The sequence below is a fragment of the Eschrichtius robustus genome, chromosome 8 (genome assembly GCF_028021215.1).
Source record: "Eschrichtius robustus isolate mEscRob2 chromosome 8, mEscRob2.pri, whole genome shotgun sequence".
Lineage (NCBI taxonomy): Eukaryota > Metazoa > Chordata > Mammalia > Artiodactyla > Eschrichtiidae > Eschrichtius > Eschrichtius robustus.
This window is the reverse complement of record NC_090831.1, coordinates 30,360,496-30,384,436: the sequence shown is the minus strand read 5'-3', so window position 1 is coordinate 30,384,436 and position 23,941 is coordinate 30,360,496.

The window sequence follows — 23,941 nt, the reverse complement described above, 5'->3', positions numbered from 1 at the left end:
TTAACGTACAGATCCTCTTCCCATGTAAAATATTCCAGTGTTCCTTCGACCTCCCTTGCTATATGTTCGGTCTTTTTGATACATGTATATAATATGTATTTGTATATGTGTAGTAACACTAATCTTCATTTCTCAATTTCCCCCCTTCCTTTCCCTTTAGATGAGCATAGTTTGTTTTCTAAGCCTGTGAGTGTCTTTCTCTTTGGAAATCTGTTCATCTGTGTCAGTTATTAGATAATGCCATAAGTGATAATATAGGCTGTAGGCCTTTTGCTTTCCGACCTACTTCATGTTTTGTGATTATCTCCAGGCTCATCTATGGTGCCTCAAAGAGCAGTGCTTCAATGTTTTCCATGGCTAATATTCCATTGTGTACATGGACCACTTCTTCTTGGTGCATTCCTCTGTTGATGGACATTTTCGTTGCTTCCAAGTGTTGCCTATGGTAAATATTGCTGGAGTGCAGGATTGGCAGCCTGTGATTTTTGATTTTCATTTTCTCAGGTGATAGACCCAGCAGTGGGTATGATTGATTGACTGGTATGGTAGCTCAACGTTTACCTTTTCAAGGCACCTCAATTGTGCTTTCATTAGTGGCTCTTACCACGTCCCCCTTAGAATCGAGGGTACGCATTTCTCCACAATCACGTCAGCATCTATTGTTTGCAGGATTTTTGTTGATGGCCATTCTGACTGGTGTGAGCTGATAGGTTTTTGTAATTTGGGTTTACGTGTCTGTAAAAATTCCTACAATTCATCATTTTTCCACGCCTTTTTCTTTTCTGTTAAAAGAAAAAAGAAAAAAAGTGTGAGTATAATATACCTCTTCAAATTTCCTTTTTGGAAGGTTGCACTCTAGAAATTTTTGGTCGATTTTCGACCTCAGTATTTTTTGGAGGGCAGGTGTCATTTACAGCACTGCAATTGGTGAATATTTAGTGACCTTTTGCAGTGGGTTTAAAGCTGCTGTTGTGGGAAACGGCCACAAGGATGCAGCATTTCTCCATTCCCAAATCTGGGTACTAGGGCAGCAGAGCCGTTCAGGAAGTCGTTTGCCTAGGTTGTAAATTTGAATGGAATGGGCCAGTAAAACCCCCCATAAGTTCATGTCTCTTTACTCCTAGTTCGTGGTTTTAATTTTTTCAATTGGGGTAAAGGTTAGAATGTTGCTTGTCCAAGGTATACGCACTCTGGTTCATCTACATATTCTATATACCTATTTATGTAGAGATCCTCTTCCCGTGTAAATTATTACAGAGTGTTGCGTAAAACCTCCTTGCTGTATGGTCGGTCTTTTTGATATATGTGTATAATATGTGTTTGTATACATATGGTAACGCTAATCTTCATTTATCCATTCCCCCCACCTTTCCTTTTAGATAAGCATAGTATTTTTTTTAATAAGTCTGTGATTGACTTTCTCTGTGGAAATATGTTCCTTTGTGTCAGTTATTAGATAACGCCTCTAAGTGATATCATAGGATATAGGACTTTTGCTTTCCGACTTACCTCATGTTCTGTGATTATCTCCAAGATCATCTATGGTGCCTCAAAGAGCAGTGTTTCATTGTTTTCCATGGCTAGTATTCATTGTGTACATGGACCACTTCTTCTTTACCCTTTCATCTGTTGATGGACATTTTGGTTGCTTCACTGTCCTGTCTATTGTGAATAAGGCTGCAGTGCAGCTTTGGCAGCCCGGGTCTTCTTCATTCTGGTCTTCTCAGGTGAGAGGCCCATTGGTGCGCCTGCTGGATTGAATGGTACCTCAATTTTTCCTTTTAAACGCAGCTCCTTTCTGTTCTCATTATTAGCGTTTAACCCTTTTACATCTCACCAGCAGCTAGAGGGTACACAGTTGTCTAAAACCTCTTCAGCATTTATTGTTTGTAGACTTTTTGCCAATGGTCAGTCGACTGGTGCGAGTTGAAAACTTTTTGTAGATTAGATTGCATGAGTCTACTAATTCCTGAGGTGAGCTTTTATCCATTTTCCTTTCTTTAAAAAGAGAGTGAGTAAAACTTACCTCTTCATACTATCTTCTTGAAAATTTTGCCTGTTTTGAATTTTTTTTATCCATTCCCTACCTCAGCACAATTTTGAGGGCAGGTGTCCTTTACAGCCCTGAGTCCTTGTGAATGGTAAGTGACCATTAGCTGTGGGTTAAAAGCTGCTCTTGCGGGAATCGGCCACAAGGCGGCAGCATTTCTCCTTTACCAAATCTGGTTACTAGGGCAACAGAGCCTTACTGCAAGTGGTGTTCTAGGTTGTCAATTAGAATGGAATGTGCGAGGAAACAGCCCTTTAATTTATGTCTCATTACTTCTTGTTGGTATTTTTAACTTAATTTTTATTTTGTATCACAGCAAACTTGATTACAATGTTTTGTTTGTTCTAGGTGTGCAAGATGTGGTTCTTTCACACATATACATATATCTGTTCTTCTTCGGATCCTTTTCCCATGTAGGTTATGACACAATGTTGAGTAGTCTTCTCTTGGTATTGCGTAGGTCTTTGGTGATTATATATTTCATATGTGTATGTATCTCTCTGTTAACCTCAATATGGTAATGTATCCAATCCTCACACCATTCCATATGGCGAACCATAAGTTTTTTTAATGAATCTATGATAGTGTTTCTCTGTGGAAATATCTTTGTTTGTATCATTTTTTAGGTAACACCTATGTGTGATATGATAGGATATGTGTCTTTCGCTTTCTCACTTACTCCAAGTTGCGTGATTACTTCTAGACTCATCTATGGTGCTGCAAATGGCATTGTTTCATTTTTTCACTAGCTCATATTCCATCTGTACAGGTAGCAGCTTTCTTTGTCCACCCATCTGTCGTTGGACTTTTTGGTTACTTCCATATCTTGGCTATTGTAATACTATGCAATGCCGATTTGCGTGCCTGTGTCCTTCCAATTCTGTCTTCTTAATTTATAGGTCCAGGAATAGGTCTGCTGGATCATATGGTAGCTCAATGTTTACCTTTTCAAGGCACCTCTAATCTGTTCTCCTTAGTGGCTCTTTCCAGGTTACGTCCCACTTAAAGTGGAGGGTATGTATTTCTTCCCAGCACCTTCAGCATTTATTCTTTGTAGTTTTTGCTGATGGTTATTCTGAGTGGTGTGAGCTGATACCTCTTTGTGGTTGAATTTGCATGTGTCACATAATGCGTTGAAATTGAGCTTTAAGACACGTCCTTTTTATTTTTCCAGCTGTGATTAGAGCTTGTTTCTTCAAAGTGTTTTCTTAAAGTATGTGTCACCATTTGAAATATTTTGGCCATTATCTCCCTCAAGACATTTTGAGGGCAGGTTTCATTTACAGCCCTGCAGTACTTGTTCATATGAAGTGACCGTTAGCTCAGGCTTTAAACCTGCTTTTGCAGGTAACGGCCAGAGAGCGGCAGCCTTTCTACGTTCCCCATGCTGGTACTAGGGAAACAGACCTACCGGCCAGTGGTGTTCTTCGGTTATAAATTAGAGTGCAATGTGCCCGGGTAAACCCAAAAATGTTGATGTCTCCTTGCTTTTGTTTGTTTTTAAATTTAATTTCTATTTATTATTAGAGTAATAGTCCATTGTGTACGTGGACCATTTCTTCTTGGTGCATTCCTCTGTTGATGGACATTTTCATGGCTTCCAAGTGCTGGCTGTGGTAAATCTTGCTGGCGTACAGGTTTGCCAGCCTGTGACTTTTTGATTCTCATTTTCTCAGGTGATAGGCCAAGCAGCGGTTGTGATTGATTGACTGGTAGCTCAATGTTTCCCTTTTCAAAGCACCTACATTGTGTTTTCATTAGTGGCTCTTTACATGCCCCCCCTTACAACCGAGGGTACGCATTTCTCCACACTCCCTTCACCATTTAATTTTTGCAGCATTTTTCCTAATGGCCATTCTGACTGCTGTGAGCTGATAGGTTTTTGTAGTATGGGTATGCATGTCATTAAAATTTTTAAAATTCATCATATTCCTACGCCTTTTTCTTTTCTCTTAAAAGAAAAAACCGTGAGTACAATAGAGCTCTTGAAATTGTCTTCTTCGAAGGTTGCCCTCTTTTGAATTTTTTGGTCGATTTTTGACCCCAGACATTTTCTGGAGGGCTGGTGTCATTTACAGAACTGCAAGTTGGTGAAAATTTAGTGACCTTTTGCAGTGGGTTCAAAGCTGCTGTTGTGGGAAACGGCCACAAGGAGGTAGCATTTCTCCATGCCCCAATCTGGGTACTAGGGCAGCAGAGCCTTTCTGGAAGTCATTGTCCTAGGTTGTAAATTAGAATGGAACTTGCCAGGAGAAATCCCCATAAGTTTATGTCTCATTACTTCTTCTTGGTTTTTAAAATTTTTTTAATCTGGGTAAAGTTTAGAATACTGTTTGTCCTAGGTGTACACAATCTGGTTCATTTGTACATCATGTATGTCTATTAACGTACAGATCCTCTTCCCATGTAAAATATTCCAGTGTTCCTTCGACCTCCCTTGCTATATGTTCGGTCTTTTTGATACATGTATATAATATGTATTTGTATATGTGTAGTAACACTAATCTTCATTTCTCAATTTCCCCCCTTCCTTTCCCTTTAGATGAGCAGAGTTTGTTTTCTAAGCCTGTGAGTGTCTTTCTCTTTGGAAATCTGTTCATCTGTGTCAGTTATTAGATAATGCCATAAGTGATAATATAGGCTGTAGGCCTTTTGCTTTCCGACCTACTTCATGTTTTGTGATTATCTCCAGGCTCATCTATGGTGCCTCAAAGAGCAGTGCTTCAATGTTTTCCATGGCTAATATTCCATTGTGTACATGGACCACTTCTTCTTGGTGCATTCCTCTGTTGATGGACATTTTCGTTGCTTCCAAGTGTTGCCTATGGTAAATATTGCTGGAGTGCAGGATTGGCAGCCTGTGATTTTTGATTTTCATTTTCTCAGGTGATAGACCCAGCAGTGGGTATGATTGATTGACTGGTATGGTAGCTCAACGTTTACCTTTTCAAGGCACCTCAATTGTGCTTTCATTAGTGGCTCTTACCACGTCCCCCTTAGAATCGAGGGTACGCATTTCTCCACAATCACGTCAGCATCTATTGTTTGCAGCATTTTTGTTGATGGCCATTCTGACTGGTGTGAGCTGATAGGTTTTTGTAATTTGGGTTTACGTGTCTGTAAAAATTCCTACAATTCATCATTTTTCCACGCCTTTTTCTTTTCTGTTAAAAGAAAAAAGAAAAAAAGTGTGAGTATAATATACCTCTTCAAATTTCCTTTTTGGAAGGTTGCACTCTAGAAATTTTTGGTCGATTTTCGACCTCAGTATTTTTTGGAGGGCAGGTGTCATTTACAGCACTGCAATTGGTGAATATTTAGTGACCTTTTGCAGTGGGTTTAAAGCTGCTGTTGTGGGAAACGGCCACAAGGATGCAGCATTTCTCCATTCCCAAATCTGGGTACTAGGGCAGCAGAGCCGTTCTGGAAGTCGTTTGCCTAGGTTGTAAATTTGAATGGAATGGGCCAGGAAAACCCCCCATAAGTTCATGTCTCATTACTCCTAGTTTGTGGTTTTAATTTTTTCAATTGGGGTAAAGGTTAGAATGTTGCTTGTCCAAGGTATATGCACTCTGGTTCATCTACATATTCTATATACCTATTTATGTAGAGATCCTCTTCCCGTGTAAATTATTACAGAGTATTGCGTAAACCCTCCTTGCTGTATGGTCGGTCTTTTTGATATATGTGTATAATATGTGTTTGTATACATATGGTAACGCTAATCTTCATTTATCCATTACCCCCACCTTTCCTTTTAGATAAGCATAGTATTTTTTTTAATAAGTCTGTGATTGACTTTCTCTGTGGAAATATGTTCCTTTGTGTCAGTTATTAGATAACGCCTCTAAGTGATATCATAGGATATAGGACTTTTGCTTTCCGACTTACCTCATGTTCTGTGATTATCTCCAAGATCATCTATGGTGCCTCAAAGAGCAGTGTTTCATTGTTTTCCATGGCTAGTATTCATTGTGTACATGGACCACTTCTTCTTTACCCTTTCATCTGTTGATGGACATTTTGGTTGCTTCACTGTCCTGTCTATTGTGAATAAGGCTGCAGTGCAGCTTTGGCAGCCCGGGTCTTCTTCATTCTGGTCTTCTCAGGTGAGAGGCCCATTGGTGCGCCTGCTGGATTGAATGGTACCTCAATTTTTCCTTTTAAACGCAGCTCCTTTCTGTTCTCATTATTAGCGTTTAACCCTTTTACATCTCACCAGCAGCTAGAGGGTACACAGTTGTCTAAAACCTCTTCAGCATTTATTGTTTGTAGACTTTTTGCCAATGGTCAGTCGACTGGTGCGAGTTGAAAACTTTTTGTAGATTAGATTGCATGAGTCTACTAATTCCTGAGGTTGAGCTTTTATCCATTTTCCTTTCTTTAAAATGAGAGTGAGTAAAACTTACCTCTTCATACTATCTTCTTGAAAATTTTGCCTGTTTTGAATTTTTTTTATCCATTCCCTACCTCAGCACAATTTTGAGGGCAGGTGTCCTTTACAGCCCTGAGTCCTTGTGAATGGTAAGTGACCATTAGCTGTGGGTTAAAAGCTGCTCTTGCGGGAATCGGCCACAAGGCGGCAGCATTTCTCCTTTACCAAATCTGGTTACTAGGGCAACAGAGCCTTACTGCAAGTGGTGTTCTAGGTTGTCAATTAGAATGGAATGTGCGAGGAAACAGCCCTTTAATTTATGTCTCATTACTTCTTGTTGGTATTTTTAACTTAATTTTTATTTTGTATCACAGCAAACTTGATTACAATGTTTTGTTTGTTCTAGGTGTGCAAGATGTGGTTCTTTCACACATATACATATATCTGTTCTTCTTCGGATCCTTTTCCCATGTAGGTTATGACACAATGTTGAGTAGTCTTCTCTTGGTATTGCGTAGGTCTTTGGTGATTATATATTTCATATGTGTATGTATCTCTCTGTTAACCTCAATATGGTAATGTATCCAATCCTCACACCATTCCATATGGCGAACCATAAGTTTTTTTAATGAATCTATGATAGTGTTTCTCTGTGGAAATATCTTTGTTTGTATCATTTTTTAGGTAACACCTATGTGTGATATGATAGGATATGTGTCTTTCGCTTTCTCACTTACTCCAGGTTGCGTGATTACTTCTAGACTCATCTATGGTGCTGCAAATGGCATTGTTTCATTTTTTCACTAGCTCATATTCCATCTGTACAGGTAGCAGCTTTCTTTGTCCACCCATCTGTCGTTGGACTTTTTGGTTACTTCCATATCTTGGCTATTGTAATACTATGCAATGCCGATTTGCGTGCCTGTGTCCTTCCAATTCTGTCTTCTTAGTTTATAGGTCCAGGAATAGGTCTGCTGGATCATATGGTAGCTCAATGTTTACCTTTTCAAGGCACCTCTAATCTGTTCTCCTTAGTGGCTCTTTCCAGGTTACGTCCCACTTAAAGTGGAGGGTATGTATTTCTTCCCAGCACCTTCAGCATTTATTCTTTGTAGTTTTTGCTGATGGTTATTCTGAGTGGTGTGAGCTGATACCTCTTTGTGGTTGAATTTGCATGTGTCACATAATGCGTTGAAATTGAGCTTTAAGACACGTCCTTTTTATTTTTCCAGCTGTGATTAGAGCTTGTTTCTTCAAAGTGTTTTCTTAAAGTATGTGTCACCATTTGAAATATTTTGGCCATTATCTCCCTCAAGACATTTTGAGGGCAGGTTTCATTTACAGCCCTGCAGTACTTGTTCATATGAAGTGACCGTTAGCTCAGGCTTTAAACCTGCTTTTGCAGGTAACGGCCAGAGAGCGGCAGCCTTTCTACGTTCCCCATGCTGGTACTAGGGAAACAGACCTACCGGCCAGTGGTGTTCTTCGGTTATAAATTAGAGTGCAATGTGCCCGGGTAAACCCAAAAATGTTGATGTCTCCTTGCTTTTGTTTGTTTTTAAATTTAATTTCTATTTATTATTAGAGTAATAGTCCATTGTGTACGTGGACCACTTCTTCTTGGTGCATTCCTCTGTTGATGGACATTTTCATGGCTTCCAAGTGCTGGCTGTGGTAAATCTTGCTGGCGTACAGGTTTGCCAGCCTGTGACTTTTTGATTCTCATTTTCTCAGGTGATAGGCCAAGCAGCGGTTGTGATTGATTGACTGGTAGCTCAATGTTTCCCTTTTCAAAGCACCTACATTGTGTTTTCATTAGTGGCTCTTTACATGCCCCCCCTTACAACCGAGGGTACGCATTTCTCCACACTCCCTTCACCATTTAATTTTTGCAGCATTTTTCCTAATGGCCATTCTGACTGCTGTGAGCTGATAGGTTTTTGTAGTATGGGTATGCATGTCATTAAAATTTTTAAAATTCATCATATTCCTACGCCTTTTTCTTTTCTCTTAAAAGAAAAAACCGTGAGTACAATAGAGCTCTTGAAATTGTCTTCTTCGAAGGTTTCCCTCTTTTGAATTTTTTGGTCGATTTTTGACCCCAGACATTTTCTGGAGGGCTGGTGTCATTTACAGAACTGCAAGTTGGTGAAAATTTAGTGACCTTTTGCAGTGGGTTCAAAGCTGCTGTTGTGGGAAACGGCCACAAGGAGGTAGCATTTCTCCATGCCCCAATCTGGGTACTAGGGCAGCAGAGCCTTTCTGGAAGTCATTGTCCTAGGTTGTAAATTAGAATGGAACTTGCCAGGAGAAATCCCCATAAGTTTATGTCTCATTACTTCTTCTTGGTTTTTAAAATTTTTTTAATCTGGGTAAAGTTTAGAATACTGTTTGTCCTAGGTGTACACAATCTGGTTCATTTGTACATCATGTATGTCTATTAACGTACAGATCCTCTTCCCATGTAAAATATTCCAGTGTTCCTTCGACCTCCCTTGCTATATGTTCGGTCTTTTTGATACATGTATATAATATGTATTTGTATATGTGTAGTAACACTAATCTTCATTTCTCAATTTCCCCCCTTCCTTTCCCTTTAGATGAGCAGAGTTTGTTTTCTAAGCCTGTGAGTGTCTTTCTCTTTGGAAATCTGTTCATCTGTGTCAGTTATTAGATAATGCCATAAGTGATAATATAGGCTGTAGGCCTTTTGCTTTCCGACCTACTTCATGTTTTGTGATTATCTCCAGGCTCATCTATGGTGCCTCAAAGAGCAGTGCTTCAATGTTTTCCATGGCTAATATTCCATTGTGTACATGGACCACTTCTTCTTGGTGCATTCCTCTGTTGATGGACATTTTCGTTGCTTCCAAGTGTTGCCTATGGTAAATATTGCTGGAGTGCAGGATTGGCAGCCTGTGATTTTTGATTTTCATTTTCTCAGGTGATAGACCCAGCAGTGGGTATGATTGATTGACTGGTATGGTAGCTCAACGTTTACCTTTTCAAGGCACCTCAATGGTGCTTTCATTAGTGGCTCTTACCACGTCCCCCTTAGAATCGAGGGTACGCATTTCTCCACAATCACGTCAGCATCTATTGTTTGCAGCATTTTTGTTGATGGCCATTCTGACTGGTGTGAGCTGATAGGTTTTTGTAATTTGGGTTTACGTGTCTGTAAAAATTCCTACAATTCATCATTTTTCCACGCCTTTTTCTTTTCTGTTAAAAGAAAAAAGAAAAAAAGTGTGAGTATAATATACCTCTTCAAATTTCCTTTTTGGAAGGTTGCACTCTAGAAATTTTTGGTCGATTTTCGACCTCAGTATTTTTTGGAGGGCAGGTGTCATTTACAGCACTGCAATTGGTGAATATTTAGTGACCTTTTGCAGTGGGTTTAAAGCTGCTGTTGTGGGAAACGGCCACAAGGATGCAGCATTTCTCCATTCCCAAATCTGGGTACTAGGGCAGCAGAGCCGTTCTGGAAGTCGTTTGCCTAGGTTGTAAATTTGAATGGAATGGGCCAGGAAAACCCCCCATAAGTTCATGTCTCATTACTCCTAGTTCGTGGTTTTAATTTTTTCAATTGGGGTAAAGGTTAGAATGTTGCTTGTCCAAGGTATATGCACTCTGGTTCATCTACATATTCTATATACCTATTTATGTGGATATCCTCTTCCCGTGTAAATTATTGCAGAGTGTTGCGTAAACCCTCCTTGCTGTATGGTCGGTCTTTTTGATATATGTGTATAATATGTGTTTGTATACATATGGTAACGCTAATCTTCATTTATCCATTCCCCCCACCTTTCCTTTTAGATAAGCATAGTATTTTTTTTAATAAGTCTGTGATTGACTTTCTCTGTGGAAATATGTTCCTTTGTGTCAGTTATTAGATAACGCCTCTAAGTGATATCATAGTATATAGGACTTTTGCTTTCCGACTTACCTCATGTTCTGTGATTATCTCCAAGATCATCTATGGTGCCTCAAAGAGCAGTGTTTCATTGTTTTCCATGGCTAGTATTCATTGTGTACATGGACCACTTCTTCTTTACCCTTTCATCTGTTGATGGACATTTTGGTTGCTTCACTGTCCTGTCTATTGTGAATAAGGCTGCAGTGCAGCTTTGGCAGCCCGGGTCTTCTTCATTCTGGTCTTCTCAGGTGAGAGGCCCATTGGTGCGCCTGCTGGATTGAATGGTACCTCGATTTTTCCTTTTAAACGCAGCTCCTTTCTGTTCTCATTATTAGCGTTTAACCCTTTTACATCTCACCAGCAGCTAGAGGGTACACAGTTCTCTAAAACCTCTTCAGCATTTATTGTTTGTAGACTTTTTGCCAATGGTCAGTCGACTGGTGCGAGTTGAAAACTTTTTGTAGATTAGATTGCATGAGTCTACTAATTCCTGAGGTTGAGCTTTTATCCATTTTCCTTTCTTTAAAAAGAGAGTGAGTAAAACTTACCTCTTCATACTATCTTCTTGAAAATTTTGCCTGTTTTGAATTTTTTTTATCCATTCCCTACCTCAGCACAATTTTGAGGGCAGGTGTCCTTTACAGCCCTGAGTCCTTGTGAATGGTAAGTGACCATTAGCTGTGGGTTAAAAGCTGCTCTTGCGGGAATCGGCCACAAGGCGGCAGCATTTCTCCTTTACCAAATCTGGTTACTAGGGCAACAGAGCCTTACTGCAAGTGGTGTTCTAGGTTGTCAATTAGAATGGAATGTGCGAGGAAACAGCCCTTTAATTTATGTCTCATTACTTCTTGTTGGTATTTTTAACTTAATTTTTATTTTGTATCACAGCAAACTTGATTACAATGTTTTGTTTGTTCTAGGTGTGCAAGATGTGGTTCTTTCACACATATACATATATCTGTTCTTCTTCGGATCCTTTTCCCATGTAGGTTATGACACAATGTTGAGTAGTCTTCTCTTGGTATTGCGTAGGTCTTTGGTGATTATATATTTCATATGTGTATGTATCTCTCTGTTAACCTCAATATGGTAATGTATCCAATCCTCACACCATTCCATATGGTGAACCATAAGTTTTTTTAATGAATCTATGATAGTGTTTCTCTGTGGAAATATCTTTGTTTGTATCATTTTTTAGGTAACACCTATGTGTGATATGATAGGATATGTGTCTTTCGCTTTCTCACTTACTCCAGGTTGCGTGATTACTTCTAGACTCATCTATGGTGCTGCAAATGGCATTGTTTCATTTTTTCACTAGCTCATATTCCATCTGTACAGGTAGCAGCTTTCTTTGTCCACCCATCTGTCGTTGGACTTTTTGGTTACTTCCATATCTTGGCTATTGTAATACTATGCAATGCCGATTTGCGTGCCTGTGTCCTTCCAATTCTGTCTTCTTAGTTTATAGGTCCAGGAATAGGTCTGCTGGATCATATGGTAGCTCAATGTTTACCTTTTCAAGGCACCTCTAATCTGTTCTCCTTAGTGGCTCTTTCCAGGTTACGTCCCACTTAAAGTGGAGGGTATGTATTTCTTCCCAGCACCTTCAGCATTTATTCTTTGTAGTTTTTGCTGATGGTTATTCTGAGTGGTGTGAGCTGATACCTCTTTGTGGTTGAATTTGCATGTGTCACATAATGCGTTGAAATTGAGCTTTAAGACACGTCCTTTTTATTTTTCCAGCTGTGATTAGAGCTTGTTTCTTCAAAGTGTTTTCTTAAAGTATGTGTCACCATTTGAAATATTTTGGCCATTATCTCCCTCAAGACATTTTGAGGGCAGGTTTCATTTACAGCCCTGCAGTACTTGTTCATATGAAGTGACCGTTAGCTCAGGCTTTAAACCTGCTTTTGCAGGTAACGGCCAGAGAGCGGCAGCCTTTCTACGTTCCCCATGCTGGTACTAGGGAAACAGACCTACCGGCCAGTGGTGTTCTTCGGTTATAAATTAGAGTGCAATGTGCCCGGGTAAACCCAAAAATGTTGATGTCTCCTTGCTTTTGTTTGTTTTTAAATTTAATTTCTATTTATTATTAGAGTAATAGTCCATTGTGTACGTGGACCACTTCTTCTTGGTGCATTCCTCTGTTGATGGACATTTTCATGGCTTCCAAGTGCTGGCTGTGGTAAATCTTGCTGGCGTACAGGTTTGCCAGCCTGTGACTTTTTGATTCTCATTTTCTCAGGTGATAGGCCAAGCAGCGGTTGTGATTGATTGACTGGTAGCTCAATGTTTCCCTTTTCAAAGCACCTACATTGTGTTTTCATTAGTGGCTCTTTACATGCCCCCCCTTACAACCGAGGGTACGCATTTCTCCACACTCCCTTCACCATTTAATTTTTGCAGCATTTTTCCTAATGGCCATTCTGACTGCTGTGAGCTGATAGGTTTTTGTAGTATGGGTATGCATGTCATTAAAATTTTTAAAATTCATCATATTCCTACGCCTTTTTCTTTTCTCTTAAAAGAAAAAACCGTGAGTACAATAGAGCTCTTGAAATTGTCTTCTTCGAAGGTTGCCCTCTTTTGAATTTTTTGGTCGATTTTTGACCCCAGACATTTTCTGGAGGGCTGGTGTCATTTACAGAACTGCAAGTTGGTGAAAATTTAGTGACCTTTTGCAGTGGGTTCAAAGCTGCTGTTGTGGGAAACGGCCACAAGGAGGTAGCATTTCTCCATGCCCCAATCTGGGTACTAGGGCAGCAGAGCCTTTCTGGAAGTCATTGTCCTAGGTTGTAAATTAGAATGGAATTTGCCAGGAGAAATCCCCATAAGTTTATGTCTCATTACTTCTTCTTGGTTTTTAAAATTTTTTTAATCTGGGTAAAGTTTAGAATACTGTTTGTCCTAGGTGTACACAATCTGGTTCATTTGTACATCATGTATGTCTATTAACGTACAGATCCTCTTCCCATGTAAAATATTCCAGTGTTCCTTCGACCTCCCTTGCTATATGTTCGGTCTTTTTGATACATGTATATAATATGTATTTGTATATGTGTAGTAACACTAATCTTCATTTCTCAATTTCCCCCCTTCCTTTCCCTTTAGATGAGCATAGTTTGTTTTCTAAGCCTGTGAGTGTCTTTCTCTTTGGAAATCTGTTCATCTGTGTCAGTTATTAGATAATGCCATAAGTGATAATATAGGCTGTAGGCCTTTTGCTTTCCGACCTACTTCATGTTTTGTGATTATCTCCAGGCTCATCTATGGTGCCTCAAAGAGCAGTGCTTCAATGTTTTCCATGGCTAATATTCCATTGTGTACATGGACCACTTCTTCTTGGTGCATTCCTCTGTTGATGGACATTTTCGTTGCTTCCAAGTGTTGCCTATGGTAAATATTGCTGGAGTGCAGGATTGGCAGCCTGTGATTTTTGATTTTCATTTTCTCAGGTGATAGACCCAGCAGTGGGTATGATTGATTGACTGGTATGGTAGCTCAACGTTTACCTTTTCAAGGCACCTCAATTGTGCTTTCATTAGTGGCTCTTACCACGTCCCCCTTAGAATCGAGGGTACGCATTTCTCCACAATCACGTCAGCATCTATTGTTTGCAGCATTTTTGTTGATGGCCATTCTGACTGGTGTGAGCTGATAGGTTTTTGTAATTTGGGTTTACGTGTCTGTAAAAATTCCTACAATTCATCATTTTTCCACGCCTTTTTCTTTTCTGTTAAAAGAAAAAAGAAAAAAAGTGTGAGTATAATATACCTCTTCAAATTTCCTTTTTGGAAGGTTGCACTCTAGAAATTTTTGGTCGATTTTCGACCTCAGTATTTTTTGGAGGGCAGGTGTCATTTACAGCACTGCAATTGGTGAATATTTAGTGACCTTTTGCAGTGGGTTTAAAGCTGCTGTTGTGGGAAACGGCCACAAGGATGCAGCATTTCTCCATTCCCAAATCTGGGTACTAGGGCAGCAGAGCCGTTCTGGAAGTCGTTTGCCTAGGTTGTAAATTTGAATGGAATGGGCCAGGAAAACCCCCCATAAGTTCATGTCTCATTACTCCTAGTTCGTGGTTTTAATTTTTTCAATTGGGGTAAAGGTTAGAATGTTGCTTGTCCAAGGTATATGCACTCTGGTTCATCTACATATTCTATATACCTATTTATGTGGATATCCTCTTCCCGTGTAAATTATTGCAGAGTGTTGCGTAAACCCTCCTTGCTGTATGGTCGGTCTTTTTGATATATGTGTATAATATGTGTTTGTATACATATGGTAACGCTAATCTTCATTTATCCATTCCCCCCACCTTTCCTTTTAGATAAGCATAGTATTTTTTTTAATAAGTCTGTGATTGACTTTCTCTGTGGAAATATGTTCCTTTGTGTCAGTTATTAGATAACGCCTCTAAGTGATATCATAGTATATAGGACTTTTGCTTTCCGACTTACCTCATGTTCTGTGATTATCTCCAAGATCATCTATGGTGCCTCAAAGAGCAGTGTTTCATTGTTTTCCATGGCTAGTATTCATTGTGTACATGGACCACTTCTTCTTTACCCTTTCATCTGTTGATGGACATTTTGGTTGCTTCACTGTCCTGTCTATTGTGAATAAGGCTGCAGTGCAGCTTTGGCAGCCCGGGTCTTCTTCATTCTGGTCTTCTCAGGTGAGAGGCCCATTGGTGCGCCTGCTGGATTGAATGGTACCTCGATTTTTCCTTTTAAACGCAGCTCCTTTCTGTTCTCATTATTAGCGTTTAACCCTTTTACATCTCACCAGCAGCTAGAGGGTACACAGTTCTCTAAAACCTCTTCAGCATTTATTGTTTGTAGACTTTTTGCCAATGGTCAGTCGACTGGTGCGAGTTGAAAACTTTTTGTAGATTAGATTGCATGAGTCTACTAATTCCTGAGGTTGAGCTTTTATCCATTTTCCTTTCTTTAAAAAGAGAGTGAGTAAAACTTACCTCTTCATACTATCTTCTTGAAAATTTTGCCTGTTTTGAATTTTTTTTATCCATTCCCTACCTCAGCACAATTTTGAGGGCAGGTGTCCTTTACAGCCCTGAGTCCTTGTGAATGGTAAGTGACCATTAGCTGTGGGTTAAAAGCTGCTCTTGCGGGAATCGGCCACAAGGCGGCAGCATTTCTCCTTTACCAAATCTGGTTACTAGGGCAACAGAGCCTTACTGCAAGTGGTGTTCTAGGTTGTCAATTAGAATGGAATGTGCGAGGAAACAGCCCTTTAATTTATGTCTCATTACTTCTTGTTGGTATTTTTAACTTAATTTTTATTTTGTATCACAGCAAACTTGATTACAATGTTTTGTTTGTTCTAGGTGTGCAAGATGTGGTTCTTTCACACATATACATATATCTGTTCTTCTTCGGATCCTTTTCCCATGTAGGTTATGACACAATGTTGAGTAGTCTTCTCTTGGTATTGCGTAGGTCTTTGGTGATTATATATTTCATATGTGTATGTATCTCTCTGTTAACCTCAATATGGTAATGTATCCAATCCTCACACCATTCCATATGGCGAACCATAAGTTTTTTTAATGAATCTATGATAGTGTTTCTCTGTGGAAATATCTTTGTTTGTATCATTTTTTAGGTAACACCTATGTGTGATATAATACGATATGTGTCTTTTGCTTTCTCACTTACTCCAAGTTGCGTGATTACTTCTAGACTCATCTATGGTGCTGCAAATGGCATTGTTTCATTTTTTCACTAGCTCATATTCCATCTGTACAGGTAGCAGCTTTCTTTGTCCACCCATCTGTCGTTGGACTTTTTGGTTACTTCCATATCTTGGCTATTGTAATACTATGCAATGCCGATTTGCGTGCCTGTGTCCTTCCAATTCTGTCTTCTTAATTTATAGGTCCAGGAATAGGTCTGCTGGATCATATGGTAGCTCAATGTTTACCTTTTCAAGGCACCTCTAATCTGTTCTCCTTAGTGGCTCTTTCCAGGTTACGTCCCACTTAAAGTGGAGGGTATGTATTTCTTCCCAGCACCTTCAGCATTTATTCTTTGTAGTTTTTGCTGATGGTTATTCTGAGTGGTGTGAGCTGATACCTCTTTGTGGTTGAATTTGCATGTGTCACATAATGCGTTGAAATTGAGCTTTAAGACACGTCCTTTTTATTTTTACAGCTGTGATTAGAGCTTGTTTCTTCAAAGTGTTTTCTTAAAGTATGTGTCACCATTTGAAATATTTTGGCCATTATCTCCCTCAAGACATTTTGAGGGCAGGTTTCATTTACAGCCCTGCAGTACTTGTTCATATGAAGTGACCGTTAGCTCAGGCTTTAAACCTGCTTTTGCAGGTAACGGCCAGAGAGCGGCAGCCTTTCTACGTTCCCCATGCTGGTACTAGGGAAACAGACCTACCGGCCAGTGGTGTTCTTCGGTTATAAATTAGAGTGCAATGTGCCCGGGTAAACACAAAAATGTTGATGTCTCCTTGCTTTTGTTTGTTTTTAAATTTAATTTATATTTATTATTAGAGTAATAGTCCATTGTGTACGTGGACCACTTCTTCTTGGTGCATTCCTCTGTTGATGGACATTTTCATGGCTTCCAAGTGCTGGCTGTGGTAAATCTTGCTGGCGTACAGGTTTGCCAGCCTGTGACTTTTTGATTCTCATTTTCTCAGGTGATAGGCCAAGCAGCGGTTGTGATTGATTGACTGGTAGCTCAATGTTTCCCTTTTCAAAGCACCTACATTGTGTTTTCATTAGTGGCTCTTTACATGCCCCCCCTTACAACCGAGGGTACGCATTTCTCCACACTCCCTTCACCATTTAATTTTTGCAGCATTTTTCCTAATGGCCATTCTGACTGCTGTGAGCTGATAGGTTTTTGTAGTATGGGTATGCATGTCATTAAAATTTTTAAAATTCATCATATTCCTACGCCTTTTTCTTTTCTCTTAAAAGAAAAAACCGTGAGTACAATAGAGCTCTTGAAATTGTCTTCTTCGAAGGTTTCCCTCTTTTGAATTTTTTGGTCGATTTTTGACCCCAGACATTTTCTGGAGGGCTGGTGTCATTTACAGAACTGCAAGTTGGTGAAAATTTAGTGACCTTTTGCAGTGGGTTCAAAGCTGCTGTTGTGGGAAACGGCCACAAGGAGGTAGCATTTCTCCATGCCCCAATCTGGGTACTAGGGCAGCAGAGCCTTTCTGGAAGTCATTGTCCTAGGTTGTAAATTAGAATGGAATTTGCCAGGAGAAATCCCCATAAGTTTATGTCTCATTACTTCTTCTTGGTTTTTAAAATTTTTTTAATCTGGGTAAAGTTTAGAATACTGTTTGTCCTAGGTGTACACAATCTGGTTCATTTGTACATCATGTATGTCTATTAACGTACAGATCCTCTTCCCATGTAAAATATTCCAGTGTTCCTTCGACCTCCCTTGCTATATGTTCGGTCTTTTTGATACATGTATATAATATGTATTTGTATATGTATAGTAACACTAATCTTCATTTCTCAATTTCCCCCCTTCCTTTCCCTTTAGATGAGCATAGTTTGTTTTCTAAGCCTGTGAGTGTCTTTCTCTTTGGAAATCTGTTCATCTGTGTCAGTTATTAGATAATGCCATAAGTGATAATATAGGCTGTAGGCCTTTTGCTTTCCGACCTACTTCATGTTTTGTGATTATCTCCAGGCTCATCTATGGTGCCTCAAAGAGCAGTGCTTCAATGTTTTCCATGGCTAATATTCCATTGTGTACATGGACCACTTCTTCTTGGTGCATTCCTCTGTTGATGGACATTTTCGTTGCTTCCAAGTGTTGCCTATGGTAAATATTGCTGGAGTGCAGGATTGGCAGCCTGTGATTTTTGATTTTCATTTTCTCAGGTGATAGACCCAGCAGTGGGTATGATTGATTGACTGGTATGGTAGCTCAACGTTTACCTTTTCAAGGCACCTCAATGGTGCTTTCATTAGTGGCTCTTACCACGTCCCCCTTAGAATCGAGGGTACGCATTTCTCCACAATCACGTCAGCATCTATTGTTTGCAGCATTTTTGTTGATGGCCATTCTGACTGGTGTGAGCTGATAGGTTTTTGTAATTTGGGTTTACGTGTCTGTAAAAATTCCTACAATTCATCATTTTTCCACGCCTTTTTCTTTTCTGTTAAAAGAAAAAAGAAAAAAAGTGTGAGTATAATATACCTCTTCAAATTTCCTTTTTGGAAGGTTGCACTCTAGAAATTTTTGGTCGATTTTCGACCTCAGTATTTTTTGGAGGGCAGGTGTCATTTACAGCACTGCAATTGGTGAATATTTAGTGACCTTTTGCAGTGGGTTTAAAGCTGCTGTTGTGGGAAACGGCCACAAGGATGCCGCATTTCTCCATTCCCAAATCTGGGTACTAGGTCAGCAGAGCCGTTCTGGAAGTCGTTTGCCTAGGTTGTAAATTTGAATGGAATGGGCCAGGAAAACCCCCCATAAGTTCATGTCTCATTACTCCTAGTTCGTGGTTTTAATTTTTTCAATTGGGGTAAAGGTTAGAATGTTGCTTGTCCAAGGTATATGCACTCTGGTTCATCTACATATTCTATATACCTATTTATGTAGAGATCCTCTTCCCGTGTAAATTATTACAGAGTGTTGCGTAAACCCTCCTTGCTGTATGGTCGGTCTTTTTGATATATGTGTATAATATGTGTTTGTATACATATGGTAACGCTAATCTTCATTTATCCATTACCCCCACCTTTCCTTTTAGATAAGCATAGTATTTTTTTTAATAAGTCTGTGATTGACTTTCTCTGTGGAAATATGTTCCTTTGTGTCAGTTATTAGATAACGCCTCTAAGTGATATCATAGGATATAGGACTTTTGCTTTCCGACTTACCTCATGTTCTGTGATTATCTCCAAGATCATCTATGGTGCCTCAAAGAGCAGTGTTTCATTGTTTTCCATGGCTAGTATTCATTGTGTACATGGACCACTTCTTCTTTACCCTTTCATCTGTTGATGGACATTTTGGTTGCTTCACTGTCCTGTCTATTGTGAATAAGGCTGCAGTGCAGCTTTGGCAGCCCGGGTCTTCTTCATTCTGGTCTTCTCAGGTGAGAGGCCCATTGGTGCGCCTGCTGGATTGAATGGTACCTCAATTTTTCCTTTTAAACGCAGCTCCTTTCTGTTCTCATTATTAGCGTTTAACCCTTTTACATCTCACCAGCAGCTAGAGGGTACACAGTTGTCTAAAACCTCTTCAGCATTTATTGTTTGTAGACTTTTTGCCAATGGTCAGTCGACTGGTGCGAGTTGAAAACTTTTTGTAGATTAGATTGCATGAGTCTACTAATTCCTGAGGTTGAGCTTTTATCCATTTTCCTTTCTTTAAAAAGAGAGTGAGTAAAACTTACCTCTTCATACTATCTTCTTGAAAATTTTGCCTGTTTTGAATTTTTTTTATCCATTCCCTACCTCAGCACAATTTTGAGGGCAGGTGTCCTTTACAGCCCTGAGTCCTTGTGAATGGTAAGTGACCATTAGCTGTGGGTTAAAAGCTGCTCTTGCGGGAATCGGCCACAAGGCGGCAGCATTTCTCCTTTACCAAATCTGGTTACTAGGGCAACAGAGCCTTACTGCAAGTGGTGTTCTAGGTTGTCAATTAGAATGGAATGTGCGAGGAAACAGCCCTTTAATTTATGTCTCATTACTTCTTGTTGGTATTTTTAACTTAATTTTTATTTTGTATCACAGCAAACTTGATTACAATGTTTTGTTTGTTCTAGGTGTGCAAGATGTGGTTCTTTCACACATATACATATATCTGTTCTTCTTCGGATCCTTTTCCCATGTAGGTTATGACACAATGTTGAGTAGTCTTCTCTTGGTATTGCGTAGGTCTTTGGTGATTATATATTTCATATGTGTATGTATCTCTCTGTTAACCTCAATATGGTAATGTAGCCAATCCTCACACCATTCCATATGGCGAACCATAAGTTTTTTTAATGAATCTATGATAGTGTTTCTCTGTGGAAATATCTTTGTTTGTATCATTTTTTAGGTAACACCTATGTGTGATATGATAGGATATGTGTCTTTCGCTTTCTCACTTACTCCAAGTTGCGTGATTACTTCTAGACTCATCTATGGTGCTGCAAATGGCATTGTTTCATTTTTTCACTAGCTCATATTCCATCTGTACAGGTAGCAGCTTTCTTTGTCCACCCATCTGTCGTTGGACTTTTTGGTTACTTCCATATCTTGGCTATTGTAATACTATGCAATGCCGATTTGCGTGCCTGTGTCCTTCCAATTCTGTCTTCTTAGTTTATAGGTCCAGGAATAGGTCTGCTGGATCATATGGTAGCTCAATGTTTACCTTTTCAAGGCACCTCTAATCTGTTCTCCTTAGTGGCTCTTTCCAGGTTACGTCCCACTTAAAGTGGAGGGTATGTATTTCTTCCCAGCACCTTCAGCATTTATTCTTTGTAGTTTTTGCTGATGGTTATTCTGAGTGGTGTGAGCTGATACCTCTTTGTGGTTGAATTTGCATGTGTCACATAATGCGTTGAAATTGAGCTTTAAGACACGTCCTTTTTATTTTTACAGCTGTGATTAGAGCTTGTTTCTTCAAAGTGTTTTCTTAAAGTATGTGTCACCATTTGAAATATTTTGGCCATTATCTCCCTCAAGACATTTTGAGGGCAGGTTTCATTTACAGCCCTGCAGTACTTGTTCATATGAAGTGACCGTTAGCTCAGGCTTTAAACCTGCTTTTGCAGGTAACGGCCAGAGAGCGGCAGCCTTTCTACGTTCCCCATGCTGGTACTAGGGAAACAGACCTACCGGCCAGTGGTGTTCTTCGGTTATAAATTAGAGTGCAATGTGCCCGGGTAAACACAAAAATGTTGATGTCTCCTTGCTTTTGTTTGTTTTTAAATTTAATTTATATTTATTATTAGAGTAATAGTCCATTGTGTACGTGGACCACTTCTTCTTGGTGCATTCCTCTGTTGATGGACATTTTCATGGCTTCCAAGTGCTGGCTGTGGTAAATCTTGCTGGCGTACAGGTTTGCCAGCCTGTGACTTTTTGATTCTCATTTTCTCAGGTGATAGGCCAAGCAGCGGTTGTGATTGATTGACTGGTAGCTCAATGTTTCCCTTTTCAAAGCACCTACATTGTGTTTTCATTAGTGGCTCTTTACATGCCCCCCCTTACAACCGAGGGTACGCATTTCTCCACACTCCCTTCACCATTTAATTTTTGCAGCATTTTTCCTAATGGCCATTCTGACTGCTGTGAGCTGATAGGTTTTTGTAGTATGGGTATGCATGTCATTAAAATTTTTAAAATTCATCATATTCCTACGCCTTTTTCTTTTCTCTTAAAAGAAAAAACCGTGAGTACAATAGAGCTCTTGAAATTGTCTTCTTCGAAGGTTGCCCTCTTTTGAATTTTTTGGTCGATTTTTGACCCCAGACATTTTCTGGAGGGCTGGTGTCATTTACAGAACTGCAAGTTGGTGAAAATTTAGTGACCTTTTGCAGTGGGTTCAAAGCTGCTGTTGTGGGAAACGGCCACAAGGAGGTAGCATTTCTCCATGCCCCAATCTGGGTACTAGGGCAGCAGAGCCTTTCTGGAAGTCATTGTCCTAGGTTGTAAATTAGAATGGAATTTGCCAGGAGAAATCCCCATAAGTTTATGTCTCATTACTTCTTCTTGGTTTTTAAAATTTTTTTAATCTGGGTAAAGTTTAGAATACTGTTTGTCCTAGGTGTACACAATCTGGTTCATTTGTACATCATGTATGTCTATTAACGTACAGATCCTCTTCCCATGTAAAATATTCCAGTGTTCCTTCGACCTCCCTTGCTATATGTTCGGTCTTTTTGATACATGTATATAATATGTATTTGTATATGTGTAGTAACACTAATCTTCATTTCTCAATTTCCCCCCTTCCTTTCCCTTTAGATGAGCATAGTTTGTTTTCTAAGCCTGTGAGTGTCTTTCTCTTTGGAAATCTGTTCATCTGTGTCAGTTATTAGATAATGCCATAAGTGATAATATAGGCTGTAGGCCTTTTGCTTTCCGACCTACTTCATGTTTTGTGATTATCTCCAGGCTCATCTATGGTGCCTCAAAGAGCAGTGCTTCAATGTTTTCCATGGCTAATATTCCATTGTGTACATGGACCACTTCTTCTTGGTGCATTCCTCTGTTGATGGACATTTTCGTTGCTTCCAAGTGTTGCCTATGGTAAATATTGCTGGAGTGCAGGATTGGCAGCCTGTGATTTTTGATTTTCATTTTCTCAGGTGATAGACCCAGCAGTGGGTATGATTGATTGACTGGTATGGTAGCTCAACGTTTACCTTTTCAAGGCACCTCAATTGTGCTTTCATTAGTGGCTCTTACCACGTCCCCCTTAGAATCGAGGGTACGCATTTCTCCACAATCACGTCAGCATCTATTGTTTGCAGCATTTTTGTTGATGGCCATTCTGACTGGTGTGAGCTGATAGGTTTTTGTAATTTGGGTTTACGTGTCTGTAAAAATTCCTACAATTCATCATTTTTCCACGCCTTTTTCTTTTCTGTTAAAAGAAAAAAGAAAAAAAGTGTGAGTATAATATACCTCTTCAAATTTCCTTTTTGGAAGGTTGCACTCTAGAAATTTTTGGTCGATTTTCGACCTCAGTATTTTTTGGAGGGCAGGTGTCATTTACAGCACTGCAATTGGTGAATATTTAGTGACCTTTTGCAGTGGGTTTAAAGCTGCTGTTGTGGGAAACGGCCACAAGGATGCAGCATTTCTCCATTCCCAAATCTGGGTACTAGGGCAGCAGAGCCGTTCTGGAAGTCGTTTGCCTAGGTTGTAAATTTGAATGGAATGGGCCAGGAAAACCCCCCATAAGTTCATGTCTCATTACTCCTAGTTCGTGGTTTTAATTTTTTCAATTGGGGTAAAGGTTAGAATGTTGCTTGTCCAAGGTATATGCACTCTGGTTCATCTACATATTCTATATACCTATTTATGTGGATATCCTCTTCCCGTGTAAATTATTGCAGAGTGTTGCGTAAACCCTCCTTGCTGTATGGTCGGTCTTTTTGATATATGTGTATAATATGTGTTTGTATACATATGGTAACGCTAATCTTCATTTATCCATTCCCCCCACCTTTCCTTTTAGATAAGCATAGTATTTTTTTTAATAAGTCTGTGATTGACTTTCTCTGTGGAAATATGTTCCTTTGTGTCAGTTATTAGATAACGCCTCTAAGTGATATCATAGTATATAGGACTTTTGCTTTCCGACTTACCTCATGTTCTGTGATTATCTCCAAGATCATCTATGGTGCCTCAAAGAGCAGTGTTTCATTGTTTTCCATGGCTAGTATTCATTGTGTACATGGACCACTTCTTCTTTACCCTTTCATCTGTTGATGGACATTTTGGTTGCTTCACTGTCCTGTCTATTGTGAATAAGGCTGCAGTGCAGCTTTGGCAGCCCGGGTCTTCTTCATTCTGGTCTTCTCAGGTGAGAGGCCCATTGGTGCGCCTGCTGGATTGAATGGTACCTCGATTTTT